Here is a 17022-nt window from a genome sequence, read left to right on the forward strand (position 1 = left end):
CACATTTCAAGGGCATGATTCATTCAGCGTCAGTGGGAGCAGGTTCAACTTTCCTGTTGAAATAAATCTGGCTTAAACGTGATTTAAAATGATTGCCACAAATGCTTGGATAAGATGGAGTGGTTTTTAAAAGAACATAGGATAGGTAAGGAGACACACAATCAATTCAAGTAATCTGAACATATGTATAACCAAAGGTTGAAGAAAAACAGGTTAAAATGCGGGCCATTAAAAAAATAGACCTGACTATAATGCAACCAGTATTTCAGCCTAATAAATAGTTTCCTCTAGCTGTCACTGGTTAAAAATCATATTAATATTTGTAAAACTCCAATATATGTGTAAGAATAGACTACTGAGATTATGAAAGTGTTTTATTAGTGATCTATTCAGAGCCTGTATTTATACTTGGTATAAAATGAGTAAGTGGTTAGATTATGCATTACAAGGATACTGTATTGTTTAGTGGTTAGACCACAGGTCTGAGAGTCAGGAGGAGTTCTTAATATTATTCACCACTTTACCACTGACTCATTGAACTAACTTAAGGCAGGTAACAACCCTTTCTATACCTTGATTTACTTCTCTATAAATGTATGGGAAGATGCCAATATATTAGAAACTTTGTTCAAATGTTTTTTGAGAGACAATATATAATCTAGAATTGTATTAAAGAAGAACATATGCTTGATGCTTTTATAACTTGTGTGTATTAAGCAAGTTAGGACCTTACTGAATGCATTAATGCTTAACAACAAAATTAAGCCTGAAAAGGCATTGCTGATTTGAGGGGTTGCAAAATGCTCTCCTTCCTTGTCCACTATAGAAGAAAAGTTTAGCAATATTTTGCAAGATAACCACAAATGGCAACAGCCTCTGTGGCACAAATCTTTAGAGAGAATGAATAAAATTCTGCAAGGTTGTGGATAGTGTTGGTGTGTGTGGTTGACACTAGTGCTTCTAAACTAATAACAACCTGTTCTTTCCTTTCATCAGCTCCGTGGAAAGTAATTTCCATTCAAAGAATGGAACGCACAAACAAGTAACTTTTCTGGAGAGTTAACCCACCCAGTAGCCTTTATTTCTCAATGCATGCAGTAGCAGGTAATTTGTGTTAAACAACCCATTGGCATGCTGGCCCCTGGGCGTGTTCCTAAGAGGAACGGAGAAGACAAATAAACAACCACTCTCTCAAATCTGTTTTGTCCCATGCGCTCTCTCGAACCAACTCTGGGGAAGTGTCCCCACCGCCTGCCTGCCTGCCTTTCTCTGTCTGTCTGTCTGTCTGTCTGTCTGTCTGTCTGTCTGTCTGTCTCTTTCTTCAGAGACTTCTTAAAGAGAGTAATGGGGCGGGGGGGGCGGGGGTCAGTGCCGATCTCTTGCATCTAGACAACAAAAATAAGAAAGCGGGAGAAGGCGCCTTAGATGGTGGACACATCTCTTTCCTTGCACACATGGGATTGTCCTTCTGTTGAACTTTCACCTCTCGAACTCGCCTCCTTTCATTGGGTAAAGTGCAGAGGGTGAGGGGGGAAAAAGAAGGAAGAGAAAGAGAGAAAGCAAAAGAGGAAGCCGGTACTTGGCTTGCAAAACACTTGCACTTTTAAATTGCTTCCCTCCCACTCTCTTCTCTGTATGGTCTTTTGGGTTGCTTTTTTTTTTTTTTTTGTTTCGGTAGAGTGTGTAGAGGTTTCCTTCCAAGAAACCAAAAACAATCCAACAAAGCCGAAGCCCCCTAACTGAAATCGCCGCAAATCTTTCCTTACCTTTCCCCCCACCCCCTCTCTTTGCTCTTCGCCGGGCTGCCTTGCTTCCTCTTCTCCCTCTAGTTTTTTGGGTTTCCCTGCTCTCTTTCCCAACCTCCTCTCCTCCCCTCCTGTATATTTCCACCATTCCCATTTGCTGCACTCCCGTCTGTCTCTATTGCCTCCTTCTCCCCATCTCTCCCCCATTTCTTTTCCCTCCCCTCCCTTTTTTTCGCAACTGCGATGTATCTCCCCCCCCCTTTTGCACTGAGCCTTGTTTACCCAGCAGGTGGATGTGACGTCAGGGACTCATAACAGCAAAAAATAACAAAATCTCCCTCCGCGGGGTGTTATTTTTCCTCGCCCTCCTTTTCTAAAAGCTATTTTTTAAAAACAACAACAACTCCAAAGTGGTTGTAACACTCCAGGTGCACCGAGCAGAGCCGCAACCAGCTTCCAAGACGCGTGGGGGCCATTAGGGGGCACGAGTGGGGGAAGAAGACTCTTTCCCTCCCTTGCTTACTGCTACTGGGTTGCTTTGCTTTGCCTGATTGCTGCTGCTGCTGCTGCTGCTCTGCTCTCCCCCATTTGGAAAGCTAGTTCCCGACTCGAGCGGAGGGCTCTATTGTTATTTATTGTGTGGCTGTGTTGCACGCTGTGCCTGCTGCATGGGGCTGGCTGGCTGGCTAGAAAGGGAAAGAGAGAGAGAGGGAGGGAGGGAGTGAAGTGAAGTGAGGAAAGGGAGGGACAGACAGACAGACAGACTCACTCACTCACCCGCCCGCCCGCCCGCAGTGGGGGGAGCCCCTTAGCTGGCACCACCAGGCCGTTTCCAGCGGGTGAGTTTGCCATTTCGCATTTTCTCATCCACTTTTAAGTCTATTTGTTTCGAACCTCCCCACCCCCCTCACGTTTCCTCTTTAACACCCTCTCCCCGGCTCTAACCCCCCCTCCACGTGCCTCGGCATCCCCCCCGCCCTCTTCTTCCTCCTTCACCCCCCCATATGCGTCCTGGCTATTTGCATAAAACATCTCCGGCGCACTGGAAGAAGCCACGGTTCCTTCACCTCTGAGGCTCTTCTTTTTCCTTTATGTCCCACATTGGCACCTCATTCTTCCATCCCCCGCTCCCTTCCACCCTTCCCCTTTCCACGAGCTGGACGTTGCACACATGACCGCAGCAAGTTGGAAGCAGCCTCTACTCTGCCCCGTTTGTATGTGTGTCTGTGTATTTGTGTGTTGTTCGTGTGTGTGTGTGTGTGTGTGTGTAAGAGCGCGCGCGCGCGTGCGCGTGCAAAAAGTCCCTCGGGCGGGAAAAGGGAGGAGGAAGTGTTTGGAGACGGGCAGGATTTGCTGTTGGGGTGTGTGCACTTCCCCTGGTAACTTGGGGTACTTTGTGGTGAGAAAGAGGTGGCGGGGGGAGAACTTTTCGTTTACTTGAACAAACTTTTGCCCCATGTGCTTCGCCTTCTGATTTCGTACAATGAGCATCAATGAATAGGCCTTTGCAACTCACACCTTCACATGTTCACTGAACTTGAACTCGCCGTTTTCGCACACACTCTCTCTCTCTCTGCTCCCCCCCCCCCATTTCATGCTTTTCTTTGGATGCGTTCTCCCGCCGAACTTCTTCCTTTATAACCGCACCCTGTGGATTTCTGTATGTATGAATGGGCTAGTCAGAGAGGAAGCGTTGCCAGTTTGCGCTCTCCGTTCCTAGTGATGCACACTAAACTGTGCGACGATATACAAAGACTCAGACTGACCTACTGGCATTGCCCCCTTGTCTCTCGCCAAAGATAATACCACATTTCCTCAGTCGCACAAAGGCACATTCAGAAGAGGAACAAACACACTCATACATACAGGTGGCAAACACGACAGTTACTCACAATTGCCCTGGCAGACTACGCAACCCCGCACCTTAGTGCTTGATGATTCCACACGCGCAGATCAGGTCGAGGCCCGCAGGGTAGGAAACACACGTGGAGAGAAGCTCAAGTTCACAGAAAAGAAGTCACAGCGACACACAAGCGCACAATATGCAAGAGGCCGCAAGCGGTCACTTCCCTGCCCGAACCCCTTGTCCATGGTGCCAGCCGTAAAGAGAACAACTCGATGCGCGAAGTCGTGCGTCTTTCCTCTTGTCCCGCACTCAAGTGGCGATCGCGGCACACTCCACAAAGACACGCTGGAGGGAGCCCCAGACGGGTGATTTCCCAGGCGCTCGGCGAGACCCGTCTGCAGCTATAGACGCAACCCCATATACAAGCGGTACCACTTACCTTGCCTCTCTTCCCCCTCACCCCGCCCCGGTGTCAATCAGAGTCTCACACAAACACAATCGCACACCACCATCCTTTGCCCGGTGCCTGCTCTAAACTTTCCCGGTCTGACTCCACACCGCGGTTGGTGCTGCTGTGCTGCCGCCGCGCCCTGTCGGGTTTTTCCCTGCCTCTGCTGGCTGCAACAGCAGGGCGAGCGCCTTCGCAGCCGGGACAAGTTTGTGAAAGTTGGAGCGCGCGCTGCAACTTCAGCTGCGCCTGATCTCCTAGCGCCGCCGTACCCGGGGCTCCTTTTCCTTTTGGATCTCCCTTCCCAAGCTACCCGGTGATCCCCATCTGTGCGGGCACCCCTGAAGTGACTTGGCGGCGGCGGCGGAAATAATCCCCTGCCCCGTTTCTTTCCTTTTCCTGCGCTGAAAGGTGGAAGCGCATCTTTCTTCCTCAGCCTCCAGCCAGCGGCCGTTTCCTCTGCTCGCGCGCCCCGCGCGCTGCCGCCTTCTGACCTGGAGTATCGCTAAATACCCATGTGCAACTTCACACACCCAAGCAGCTTGCCATAATTTGCCCCTGGTGCATTATCTCCAGAAAAAGACCAGATCCCAGCTGGGAGGAGGGTTCAGTGTGTGTGTGCGCGCGCGTCTATAACGATCTTAGATCTAGTTACTAGATCTGGTTTCCTGATCTCCTTTCTTGGAAGTGCTTTCCAAGGTTTTCACCCCCTCCCCTCCCTCTGCATCTCTCTCTTAGACACAACCGCACATTTTTCCCTCCCTCTTCCAGTTCTTAGCCTCCCCCACCTTTTAACCAAAACCTGTTTTGTGGAGACTTGTTGAAAGTACCCTTGGTTTCTTCTCAACTATAGAGTCCAAAGTTTTGCCTCTGGAGATCACAGGAGCAACAGCAGGCTTTTGCTTAGGAGCTACATGCTGAGGGTGACGATCACACAGTTGCAGAGCTATTTCTATCGGTAAGTATAGGAGAACCAGTGGAGGCTTTACGAAATTCCTACTCAAGCAAAATCCCCAGAATGCAAAAGCCACTGAATGTCATTGGTAAAAGAGGTGCAAACCTCTTGTTTGCCAAATCTGCAGGCAGAATTTTTTCCTCCAAGGGAGTGAAAGTGAGGAGGGGGAGCAGGAGTCATAAAAACATAGTTTCTTTTTGCTAAGAAAAGCAGAGTTCAGGAGTTTATCAAAGAATAAAGTGCTGTCATAAAATACAATGACATTTCTCCCTTCATCTTCTCCCACCCCACTTGATAATTATTAATTCCAAGTCGTTGTGTTCAAATATCTTTGCTGGGTTGACTACTAAGTGTATTGATTTTGCATTGTCTTCATATAACATGGTTTAATTTTTCCCCATTTGCTCCAAGAGGGTACAAAAACCAACATTGCAGTCATAACTTTGGAAGACAGTGGCCCAGCTTGTGATGATTTCAGTCTGGGTGGGAGAGTTGCAATTTCATCCCAAAAATCACCCTTAGAAATTCTTTGGATCTGTTTTTAAAATGAAAGAAAATATTTCTGGCTGTTTAGACTAATAAGCCCAACGTTTAACTGTTTATGGTTGCTTCTGAATACCAAATCCTTGGAAAATTAGAGCTTGACTTGTGGTCTTAGAAGTTAAGGGTTTCATTTCTGGTTACTGTTTTGGGAATGAGTAATCTGAACAATATTTGCATAGCATATGTTATGTCTGTTACATTTTTCTGACTCTTTGGGTGCTGAGTGATAACATTAAAAATCAAAACTGCATACATTTATTTGCAGTTTACTCTGTGACAATAATTTCACATTTTCTTTATCTGAATTTACAAAGCATCAGCAGACCTGAGTATATTTCTGTATAGAAATGACTGTAAGGGATGATGTTCATGTTATTTGTATAGGAGATACATTTTATTTTATTGTAAGATGCAAAAGGAAAAAAAGGAAACATTTTAAACTACTTTGGTATTTTATGATTCAAAGCTTGCAGGTCTCTTCCAAGCCTAAAAAGGACAATTTTTTTTTCCTTTTTCCAAATAAACAATTAGTTCTGTAGAGAAAAAAGGAATATTAAGGAAGGGTTGTACCTCTTGAACTTTAAAAAAGAGGACAGTAAAGAAATTTGGACTGCTTTAAAATAAAGTAGAATTCAACCTCTCTTATATTTTTCAACCTTCTTAGCAATATATAGAATGAAGGAAAGAAACTTTCTACTAACTGTTGTTCAAAATGTGTCTGCTAAAATCTCATCGCAAAAAGGTATTTCATCTTTCACATCTTGCATTGGCAGCATTCTTTTCCTTCAGTCTTTGGATTAGTCATTGTATAAGGGGTGTGGGGGGGAGAAAAATCACTTAAAAAAAAAAGTAAACAGCCTCCAACAAGTGAACCTTGACAACCCAGATTAAGGAAGGCAGTAGAGATCAAACAAAGCTGCTGCTGGGCGGTTGTTAAGAGCTGCTTCACTGAAAGATCTGGACTATTCGATCAGGCAGCAAGACTTCTATGTTCTCTTATGGAGAAATGGACCATTACAAATACTGATCTTTGTTATGAAACCTAAGGATAACTTGGGAGGAAAACCTATCCGTACTGTTTCCATCCATGTTTTTAACCTGATCATTGTCTGAGATAGTAGTCAGTGTAAGGAAAGACATCCCCTGATTTGACAGCATTGTGCATTCATGCTGCATTGATGTACAACTTCCTTTTTTATCTATAACACCTTGCAGTGCAGAGAGGAACGCTTGAGTTCCCAAGCATATGTAAAAAGAGGGAAGAAAAGATAATAAAGTTCAGCCCTTCAGTTACAGATTCTCTTGAGCTGACAGCGAACAAAGACATTTTGGGTTTCTGGAAGTGTTATTCTCATGTGGGCTGGAAGAGTTTCATTGTGATGTAGTTTTATTCTGCTCCTTTCTTGGAGTTACAGAATTTGTCTCCCAAGTATAGAGGATACTGGTCATCATGATCCTTAAAAGTTCAGAGTGATTTTAGTCCTAACCCCTCCTCCAAGTTCAAATTATATTTTCTTTTTAAAGAACATGAAGCATGTTTAATAGTATTTATTGTTTTTGATTCCCTTAAAAAGTATGAATAGACATAATGATAGCACAATCTTATACATGTTTACTTAGAAATAAATTTCACTAAGTTCAGTGTAGTATTACTTGTGATTGAATATGTTTAGAATTGAAGCCTTAGGCTGCAATCAATACTCATTTACAGGCAGTAAAGCTATTGAATGCAATGGGACTTACTCTTGAGTAGACATGTAAAGGATTGTATTATAGTTTTGGTTAGGCTGTTTTGTTTAAAATATTTTAAGGTTAGTGTACTTATGGTCAGATGCAATTACTTGCAAGCTAGTTTTTTTACTATTAATATTATTTTAATAAGATCATTTAAAAATACAAAGTAAGGCAACTTCTGCATGATAGAATATGGCAGTCTGAAATATAGGAGCCAAATAACTATCAGTAAATAAAAAGCCAATGCCATTTAGATAGATTTTTATTTTGTATTACAAAAGAAACAACTATACCTTTTGAAAGCTTAAGTTTAAGTATCATCCAAACAACTTATTGCACTCATTGTTAGATTTTAAAAAATATTATTGGTACCTTTATTGTCTAATTAAGTACATGCTCATTAAGCACATGCTAAGTCATTAAGTCATTTGTGGCAATATGTAACTTTCTTTTTAAAGCTATAAATAATTCCTAATTCCCCTCCCCCAGCATTTCTACTAATAAGTGCAACAATTTTTCATTTCTCTACTAGTAGGAAAATTAGATTCAATCTCTTCTAGGATCTAATTTATACAGTCCTTTCAGAAGGCAAATGCAGCCCAGCTTATAGGTGAAAATCTCTCATTTTAATTGGATTTACGTAATGTAGAAATATAATGGCAGTGGGTAGTAAGACAAGTATGGTTGCATCTAACATGGTTCTGCTTTTACTGTAAGAAGCAGTGGACAAAATAACAGCAAACTTACAACTTCTTAACACAGTTAAAAATGGAACACAGCTAAGTGCTGATCTTATAATCTAGATCCATTATAATCAATGGCAATAGGAGGTGGATTTCAGCCTCTGAATATTCTTCTGTCAAATACATGAGCTATCATGTTGCACTGTTTAACTTGGATGTAAACCTGTGCTTGCATACCCTGTAAAGGATTTCAGCTAATGTGCTGTACATGTACAGGTATTCTGTGAATAATATAATTTACCAAGTATATCCAGTTATTCATCGGGCACAATAGTGGTTCGGTCTCTAAATGTTACTGGAGATGCTCTAATAAAATTTAAATAGATTATAGTCTGACAGTATAATAGTGTAAATTTTGTTTATGATTCTTTTTCTTAAAGGTACTTATACTAAAAGAAGCTCCTTTAACCCCAGGAGTGAGTGACATTAAGTGGTGAGAGTAGACTTCTGAAGTGCTGCTACTGCCCTTTGCTCTTGTGATAATCTTAAATTACTATATCTTAATTACAACTTCAAGACACAGGTCTGGATATTTTTATGCAATTCAGTAGGACTTTGGTGTAGATGTAACTAGGCTCCTGCATGTATATTGCAGTTGATTTTGGAAAGAAATAATATTGTGATACAAAGTTTTCTGCTCTTTAGCATTGATAAGTTTTTGCAATTTAAATTAAACTCAACTTTCCCTGGCTTCAAGGCGAAGCTATGTAATGTTTCTTTTTCCTGTGACTGGGAAATTCCCAACAAATGGGAATTTGTTGGTCCTTTAAAGAAGTACACAGGACCATCAAGTTATGTATGCATTTATATTAAAAGCTATGTAGGGTTTATGACAAACAAACCCTATGTTAGTCAGGGTTTGTTATTTTTTAATTCTTGGTTATCCAAGTGAATTCTTTGCAGCTTCATAGGACTGTAAATATCGTTTTTAGTTATCTAAAAGTTAACTTGATTATGATTATGTGAACATTCTGGAGTTCTTCAGGATACTGGGATAAAGGAGTTCCAGAGTATATCTGCACTACGTCATAGACCACAACTCCATAAAACGTTATCTCATCTTTCATCTTACCTCAGATCATTTTCATTAGACTGACCAACAGCTTTAAAAAAAGTTTTCAGTCAAGTCAGAGAAGGGCAGATGTTCAGTATTAAAGCTGTGGCATTAGGAAGGCAATTAATGCTATGCCATAGTCTACCTAATTCCATTTGTAGCAGTAATACTGCAGGTGTATAGCATGAATAAAAACTGGTTCAGAATTGTCTTATGGGCCAAATTTTACAGGGCATTCTTCATTTTGTTATTTCAGGACATTACAGCCCACTGTCTATAGCGTGGTGTATGTCTGTATCTCAAGTCACAGCAGCTTAATTGTTGTGAATAGTACAGATGCCATATTCCTTCATTTTTGCTAATTTGATCTGAGAGCATAAACTGCTTTTGGTCATATGTTCAGTTCTAGTGGGGCCCTGAATCACCTATTTTCTGCAGCTTGACCAAGGCCTTGAACCCAGGGCTTTTTATCTGCATCGCTATGTACTGAAGTGGTTCCACTTGTAATCTGTCTGGAGAAGTGAAAGATACTGGCATAGAATTAGGCACTTCTTGGCTTAGGCTGCCCTTATACTATAAATCCCTCATTTATTTCCAGCTATTGCTATATTGTGGGACATGCAATAATATGTATTGTGTTCACTGGTAGGGGAAAATTAAATGGTGGGATCCATTTAGTGTGGATTTTTAAAGCAGAGGATTGTTGAGGTTTATTTGCAGACCCGGACACAAAGTTAAGCTTGTAAGTGGACTAAAGCTTGTGTGTAGTCCTATTGATCTGCCCAGTGTTACCACTTCAGGTGTATTCTTTGATTGGACTGGCAGGAAAGTTAAATAATGATATGCAGTGTTGAATGCTTTTCATGGAGCTTATTTCTTTTTAAAGCTGCTGCTGAAAACAGCAGTATGAAGGTATTATCTGAAACTATGGTTAATTTTATGAAAATAATGACAGTTTTGCAGAGTATTCTCTAGCAAATAAAAATAAAAGGGAGAAATTGGAATGAAATCTGTTATTCACTTTTCATATTTGGCTCAAGACTGTAAGACATTAGAAATGAATAATACAAGAAATGTGGTAATCACGTGTATTTTGACATCTCCAATGTCCACGAGAATGATAAGCTAATTACATGCAGCTAAAATTTATATATTAGCCGTGGCTTTCCAGTTGATGTGGACTTCAGAGGTAAACTCTTAGCAATTTGCAGTATTATTTATGTGGGGTGTTTTTATATTATGGGCACTCAGAGTAGTTTTCTTATTACTCAGCCATGAATACCTAATTAATTCCTAAGAGTAAAATGGTGTTCAGTTTGAAATGTTGAACAGGAAGAGTTATGGCAGAACTGTCTTCACCTTGTCTGTCTCTCCTTCCTTCCTTAAATGCTTTAATACATGAGTTGTTATAACTTATTTTTCTGCACTATCAGTCTATCTGTGCTGTTCTAAAATATCTCAGTTTAGTTCCTTGAAATTGTAATGAAGTTGTAGTAATTTAAGATTATTGCAAGAGTGTAAAGGGCAACAGACGCTCTTTAGAAGTCTCATCTTGATGTTAAATACTACTCAGTCACAGGGTTAAAAGAGTTTCCTCAATGTAAGTACTTAAAGGAGCTGAATCGTAAACAAAATTTATATTACATTCTGACAACTAATAATCTATTTAAATTGCATTAAAGTATGTACATTAAATTTAATTAAAGGCAGAAATAAGATTGAACACTGTAAATATCTTGACAGTTCTTTTAAAATGGAATTCATATCATGAAATATTTACATTATGCCTTTTATGTTGAAATAGATTTAGAATCTGCAAGTGTAGATTTTCTCCAAGACAGACATATAGGAGAAAGTTTTCAAAGGAACACTAACAGATAATTCTCATGTGTATTGTTTATTTTTAATAATTTGCTTTAGAACAATTGTAGTCATTGTTACGATTCTTCTAGTGCTTATTTCCTCAATATTTTAACTTAGTAGTTATTCTGAATTCCTTTGTAGACCTTCTTAAAAGTGACCACACAAAGGATGTGTTGGATGTAAGTTGGGAAATACCTGCGAGATTTTTGGAAGCTGAATTTCTTAAGTCAGTTTTCTTTCAGTTATTTGTTTTACCAGGAACATAGACTGTTCATACTACTCCATTTTGCTTTTCAAATAAAGCATGTTCAGAGACGAAAGCATAATATTATAAAATTAATTTAATGAAAATACTTCAAAGAGTTATCAATGGTATTGTATAGGGTGTGTGTGTGTGTGTGTGTGTGTGAGTGTGTGTGTGTGTGTGTGTGTGAGAGAGAGAGAGAGAGAGAGAGAGAGAGAGAGAGAGAGACAGACAGACAGACAGACCTGTCTATGTTTATTTTCTGTTTTCTTTGGAAATTCACTGATACACAGTAAACACATTTAGTAACCAGGAAATGGGAGCTGTTTGTCACCAGAATCTCAAATACACACATAAGGACTTAAATTTATCAAAAATGAACATTAATGGCCTCAGGATTCTACCCAAAGGCATAAGGGCCTTCCATGAGAATTTTAATCCATAAAAGACCTTCTGGGAGTATATCAGGGCTGTTTCATTTCTTACAGAGAAATAAGGTAACAAGTGCAAGTGGCTTGTGTTAAAATACTGATTTCTACCATAGTTAGACTATTAGATTCTAACAAAATATTGTTTACTCGAACTGGCACTGTCAGACACAGGTCTTTGCCAGCCATGCTATGGTAGTTTAGACTGGAGATGCCAGCAATTGAAACGTGAACTGTTGAAGCTTCAGTCCTTCATACTTATGAACTATGGAACATTTCTACTTGCTAAGAATGAACTGGATCCATCTATGAAATAACTGAGGAAAGGGATGGTATTTACTCCTTTTTAAAATCACTGTGCATGTTTTTCCATTGTATTGCTTAGTATGTTGAGGAATTGGCATTTAAAAAGTCCAAAACAGCAGAATCTACTGGAAAGAGCACAAACAGGAAAGGAACATAGATGTAGAGTCTCAGTATAGTCTGTACTAAAGGAATGGTAGAAGTGTGCCCAGAGCTAAGGTGGTGAACATTTCCAGTGGCCAAACACATAATTCTGGTAAGCCATAGTACTAGAATTTAATTGTACTTTTGGCTTGGCTTAGACAAACAGCTGGTCATGTGATAAAACTGTTTTGGGATCAAAGGTCTGCATGTATGCATTGGTGGGAGGTTGCATGCATGAATGCTTTTGTCCCTCTCTTATTTGAGATAGTAAAGTAGTGTGTAGGGCAGGAATGGAAGACCTCTGGCAAGTGGTTCAAATCTGGCCCTCTGGAAGTCTAATCTCTTTCTGGATAGGTGGTTGTTGAAAAAAATAAAAATATTGTTAGTCCTTCTTATTACTATCCTAATGTGTTTTTCCAGCCATACTTGTTGCCAGCAATTATGGTCAAATATCTTTACTTGGGGCTCTGTGGCACACTTTCCTTCCAAGTTTTCTCTCTCTCTCCCGTATTTAACAAAATGAACCCATTCATTTAATTGGTAGATTAAGCATATTAGCACATCACTAAATGAAAGTAGTCAGACTTCCCAAGGCATCTTTGGAAAGCCTCTGTGGTTTTATGTGGCCGGATGCACACTATTAGATTTAGATAGCAAGGCCAATGATGTTCATGCATTTTAAGAGAGACATAAATGGAGAGAACGCAGCAGTAAGTAGAATGTCATGTCTCTATTAAAAAAATGGTGATAGATGAAGATAAAATTGTATCAGGGATCAGTTAAATGTCTAGATCTTCAGAGAAAAGACCTGCTTGTGTGACAGTGGGAGAAATAACACTTACAGGTTGGACTGGGTTTCCTTGCCCTGAAAGGAGCTTAAAAAGTTGTGTTAAACTTGGTGTGTTTCCAGATTGGGGTCTTAGAATCTCTACAGCAATTTCATCTTTTCTTCCTTAATAGATTTATCACAGTAAGAAAAAGAATGGAAGATACAGTGAGGAAATGTGAAAGAAGTACAAGTAGATGATGACATTTTGGGGGCCCCTCTAAAATTCTTTGAATGAGGCAGAGTGGTTGCAAGCCCCTTCTGGAAGCACCCTGCACCACTGTCGCTCAGCACGTGGAGAGGCGCTCAGCTCAAATTGGCTGCTTCCAGTCTGTAACAGCTCTTTCTAGAGATAAGCTTGTGAGCAAGTGCAAAGAGCCAGTCTATGATGAGTTCCAAATATGAATGACAGCAAAGGCTGCATTTTGTGCTGCTGAAGAGAAGAGCTGGCATTCATTTTAAAAAGTGGCTTGCATCTTTAGCTGAAAGGGCTGCTAAGGCAAGAAATCACATAGATTTTTAGCTCTGTGCACAGTTTTAATTTATGGATGTGTGACCCTTAGCTAGATCATAGCTTACATATATAAAAGCATTATTTGAAAAAAAATGCATCCTACATTTTAAAAGGGAGACATTCTTCTCTTGAAAATATTCAGTGTTCCTTAGCTTTGTGATCACTCCTAAAGGAAAAAAAAATCACATCCTTTCTTGTGCGTAAATATTGGAATTCAAATTTCAGTGTAGTATTGGGTACCTCAGCATTTTTGATCTCAATCTTGTGTATGTCTGGAATGTGCTCTTGACTTAAAGCAACAGCAGCCAAAATAGTTCAGTTAAGAGGTCTTCAGTGTGCACACGCATGCACTGAACTTATTTAAAAGTGTGAAGATGATTTTCCCGGTAACCCTGCAAACTACAGTGTAGATGAGTTGCTTTTGTTTGGGTGTTTTTGAAAGGACATGACATAACTACTATTTCTTTAGGAATTAATGCCGTATTTATACTGTGAAATTCCTGCAGTCTGAGTTACAGCATAGTTAAGCCTAATTGCTTTGATTAAGCAGCTTTAGTTCAACAGTACTCTGGTTCCAGGAGTACTTAACTGGAAGTATATGCCATGATTTCAGTGTATCTACTTCCAGGTGGGATCAGTGCAAAGGCTATAATCATAGAATGTATGTACAAGGAAGTGAATTCCATGAAATCTAGTTGGACTTGCTTATGAGTAAAAATGCTTTGAATCATCTGCAAATGACCTTAACCTGCAAGGTATCACTTGATAAATTGATTCCTAAGCCCCACAGGATTCAGTGGGGTATATTTCTGATTAGATATGCATAAGATTGTCCTGCAAATCTAAATTGAATTTGAATTGTTTGGATGAATTCTCTGATAAAAGTCAGCCAAGATATGACTGATTCACTTTGTAGTTTGGCACCTTCATTGGATAATTGCCTTACTTGGTAAGAGGTAACAATCTTTAGTAACTTATAGCTGGAGTGAACTTCGAAATCACATATGGTGAAAATATGTTAGCTTTTATAGGTGTAGATTTTTTTCATATAAAATTTTGATACTGGTTACAGTGTAAGCAATGTGATATTCTGCTAAACCTCCTAATCATAGATTTGCCTGTAAGGGCTGTGTCATATTTGCAGTTGTAAACTTTATTTTATAAGTGTGTTTTGTATTAGCAAATCAACCCTTATCTTGTGACCCTATGAATTGCCGCTTCTTGAGGCAGTTGCTGTGATGACATATTGTGGCCACTGCAGCACCACAGCTTGCACTTGGGCAGTGGGGGCTTTTACCAATGAATACAGCACTTATGTCCATTATATCGTTGTGACATGGGCAAGTTACCTTATGAACTGCCTTGAGGCCGGCAGTGTAGGAGTATGACAGACTGTTTGTCTGTCTTGATTAGGGTACATATATATGGGAATGTACCTGTTTTGTTTACTGAGTAATAATTATTGGTAAGGTGGAATTGTTTCCATAGTATGTTGATAATAAACCATTGATAAGCCTCTCTCTATAAGTGTTGTGGACCAGAATAAGCTTTACTAGTTTCCAAACTTCAGTCAGAATGGAAGCAAATAATGTACTCAATGGGAATCACTTCTAGCCAGGCGTACTATTTCTGAAGTCAGTGACCTAGTTTACATACAACTCTCCAAGGTTAACCAAGGTGGATAGTTGAGATGAGAACTGGACTGAGGGAGTGTGCTGGCCGCTTCCAGTGTGGTCAGAAGGCCAGGGAATCTACATCCCTGGGGTGCGGTCTGTGACATGCAAACACAGGACTCTGCATCTCAAAGGGAGAAAGTCTAGGTTGTTCTTTGGTGGTGTTTCTCTCTCAACAATCCAGCATTCTGGGTTTGCACATCAAGATAAACAGTAGGAGGTTACAGTTTCTTTGATTCTTCAGCATAATGAAAGAGGGCATGTGGTCAGGAGTCAGCATGCTCCTTTGCCCCTGATCCCGTGTTTTGGTAACCATGGATACACTGTGTGTACACCATTTCAATAAGTTTGTGACATAGCATTTCATGAAAAAAGTAATTGCTTGTAGAAGTACTAGGAGCTGAGTTTTCGTGTCAAGGCATATGTTTTCCTTGTGAGCCGCCCCGAGGCTTTGGCGATGGGTGCGGCATAGAAATGTTATAAATAAATAAAGACAGACAGACAGACAGACATCATCAAAAAAGTAGAACTATCTGTTTGTCACACGTCTTTTGAGCTTGGTTCTCAGACCTCTCCTCTGCAGATAGATTATCTATAGTTTGGAAACCGTCCACAGTCATTAAGGAACAGTAATATCATGCAGATGATACCACTGTAATGGCAGAAAGTGAAGAGGAACTAAAGAGCCTCTTGATGGGGGTGAAGGAGGAGAGTGCAAAAATTGACTTGAAACTCAACATTAAGAAAACTAAGATCATGGCATCTGGTCCTATCACTTCCTGGCAAATAGATGGGAAAGAAATGGAGATAGTGACAGATTTTATTTTCCTGGGCTCCAAGAGCACCGCAGACGGGGACTGCAGCCAAGAAATTAAAAGATGCTTACTTCTTGGGAGGAAAGCTATGGCAAATCTAGACAGCATACTAAAAAGCAGAGACATCACCCTGCCAACAAAAGTGCGTATAGTCAAGGCTATGGTTTCCCCAGTTGCAATGTATGGCTGTGAAAGTTGGACCATAAGGAATGCTGAGCGCCGAAGGATTGAGGACTTTGAATTGTGGTGCTGGAGGAGACTCCTGCGAGTCCCTTGGACCGCAAGGCGATCAAACCAGTCAGTCCTAGAGGAGATCAACCCTGACTGCTCTTTAGAAGGCCAGATAGTGAAGATGAAACTCAAATACTTTGGCCACCTAATGAGAAGGAAGGACTCCCTGGAGAAGAGCCTAATGCTGGAAACAACAGGTGGCAAAAGAAGAAGGGGACGGCAGAGAATGAGGTGGCTAGATGGAGTCACTGAAGCAGTGGTGTGAGCTGGGGATGGTGGAAGACAGGAAGGCCTGGAGGAAAGTTGTCCATGGGGTCGCGATGGGTTGGACACGACTTCGTGACTAACAACAACAACAAATACTGTTTTATTAGTTTTGTTCATCTATCAGAAAACAGTGATGTTCTCTGTATGTAGAGGCATCCTTACATACATGTAGAGACATTTCCCTCTTGGTCGCAGAATGTATGAGAGGGTAGGATCATGCCTGCCAGTGACACTAGGCATAATTCCTTTGTGGCCATGCATTTGGTATTAATACGAATAGCCCTCTGTGCACATAAGTGAAATTAGCCCGTTCCTACTAGTTTGGAATGAGCATATTCATCAGGTGTGTTGGCATTGTGAGGTGTGTGTTTGCTTAAAGCTAGTGGCTTGACACAGTCAACTACCTGGTATAATGACAGAGGAATTCAAAGTAATCAACACTCCCCAAACTAACTCATTATTATATTGATAGATGCAGTCACCACTTAAGCTCTAAAAAACATGAAGATGAAATCGTTTTTAAAAACTTATTAAATAAATCCCATTTAAATCAGTGGGACCTTTTGCTTAGGAAACATTTGATAGAATCAGGATGTTGGTCACTAAAGTGCAAAAGTGCAAATTGTACATTACGACAATTGAAAGT

General features: G+C 40.5%; 1 protein-coding gene across 12 annotated transcripts in view; it reads left to right on the forward strand.

The window, feature by feature from the left end:
• Positions 1-2386: 2386 nt before the first annotated feature.
• The window catches only part of FOXP1 (forkhead box P1), a 664276-nt gene continuing 649640 nt past the window's right edge, over positions 2387-17022 (forward strand). For 11 of the 12 annotated variants that reach the window (XM_044451999.1, XM_044452001.1, XM_044451998.1 and 8 more), the window contains exons 1-2: positions 2387-2584; positions 4893-4997. The gene's annotated coding sequence lies outside the window, so the exon portion shown is untranslated. The remainder of the gene's footprint in view (positions 2585-4892; positions 4998-17022) is intronic. The other variant, XM_044452009.1, reaches the window with a different exon arrangement.

The sequence above is a fragment of the Varanus komodoensis genome, unplaced genomic scaffold (assembly GCF_004798865.1).
Source record: "Varanus komodoensis strain SLA01 unplaced genomic scaffold, ASM479886v1 scaffold6_4, whole genome shotgun sequence".
Classification (NCBI taxonomy): domain Eukaryota; kingdom Metazoa; phylum Chordata; class Lepidosauria; order Squamata; family Varanidae; genus Varanus; species Varanus komodoensis.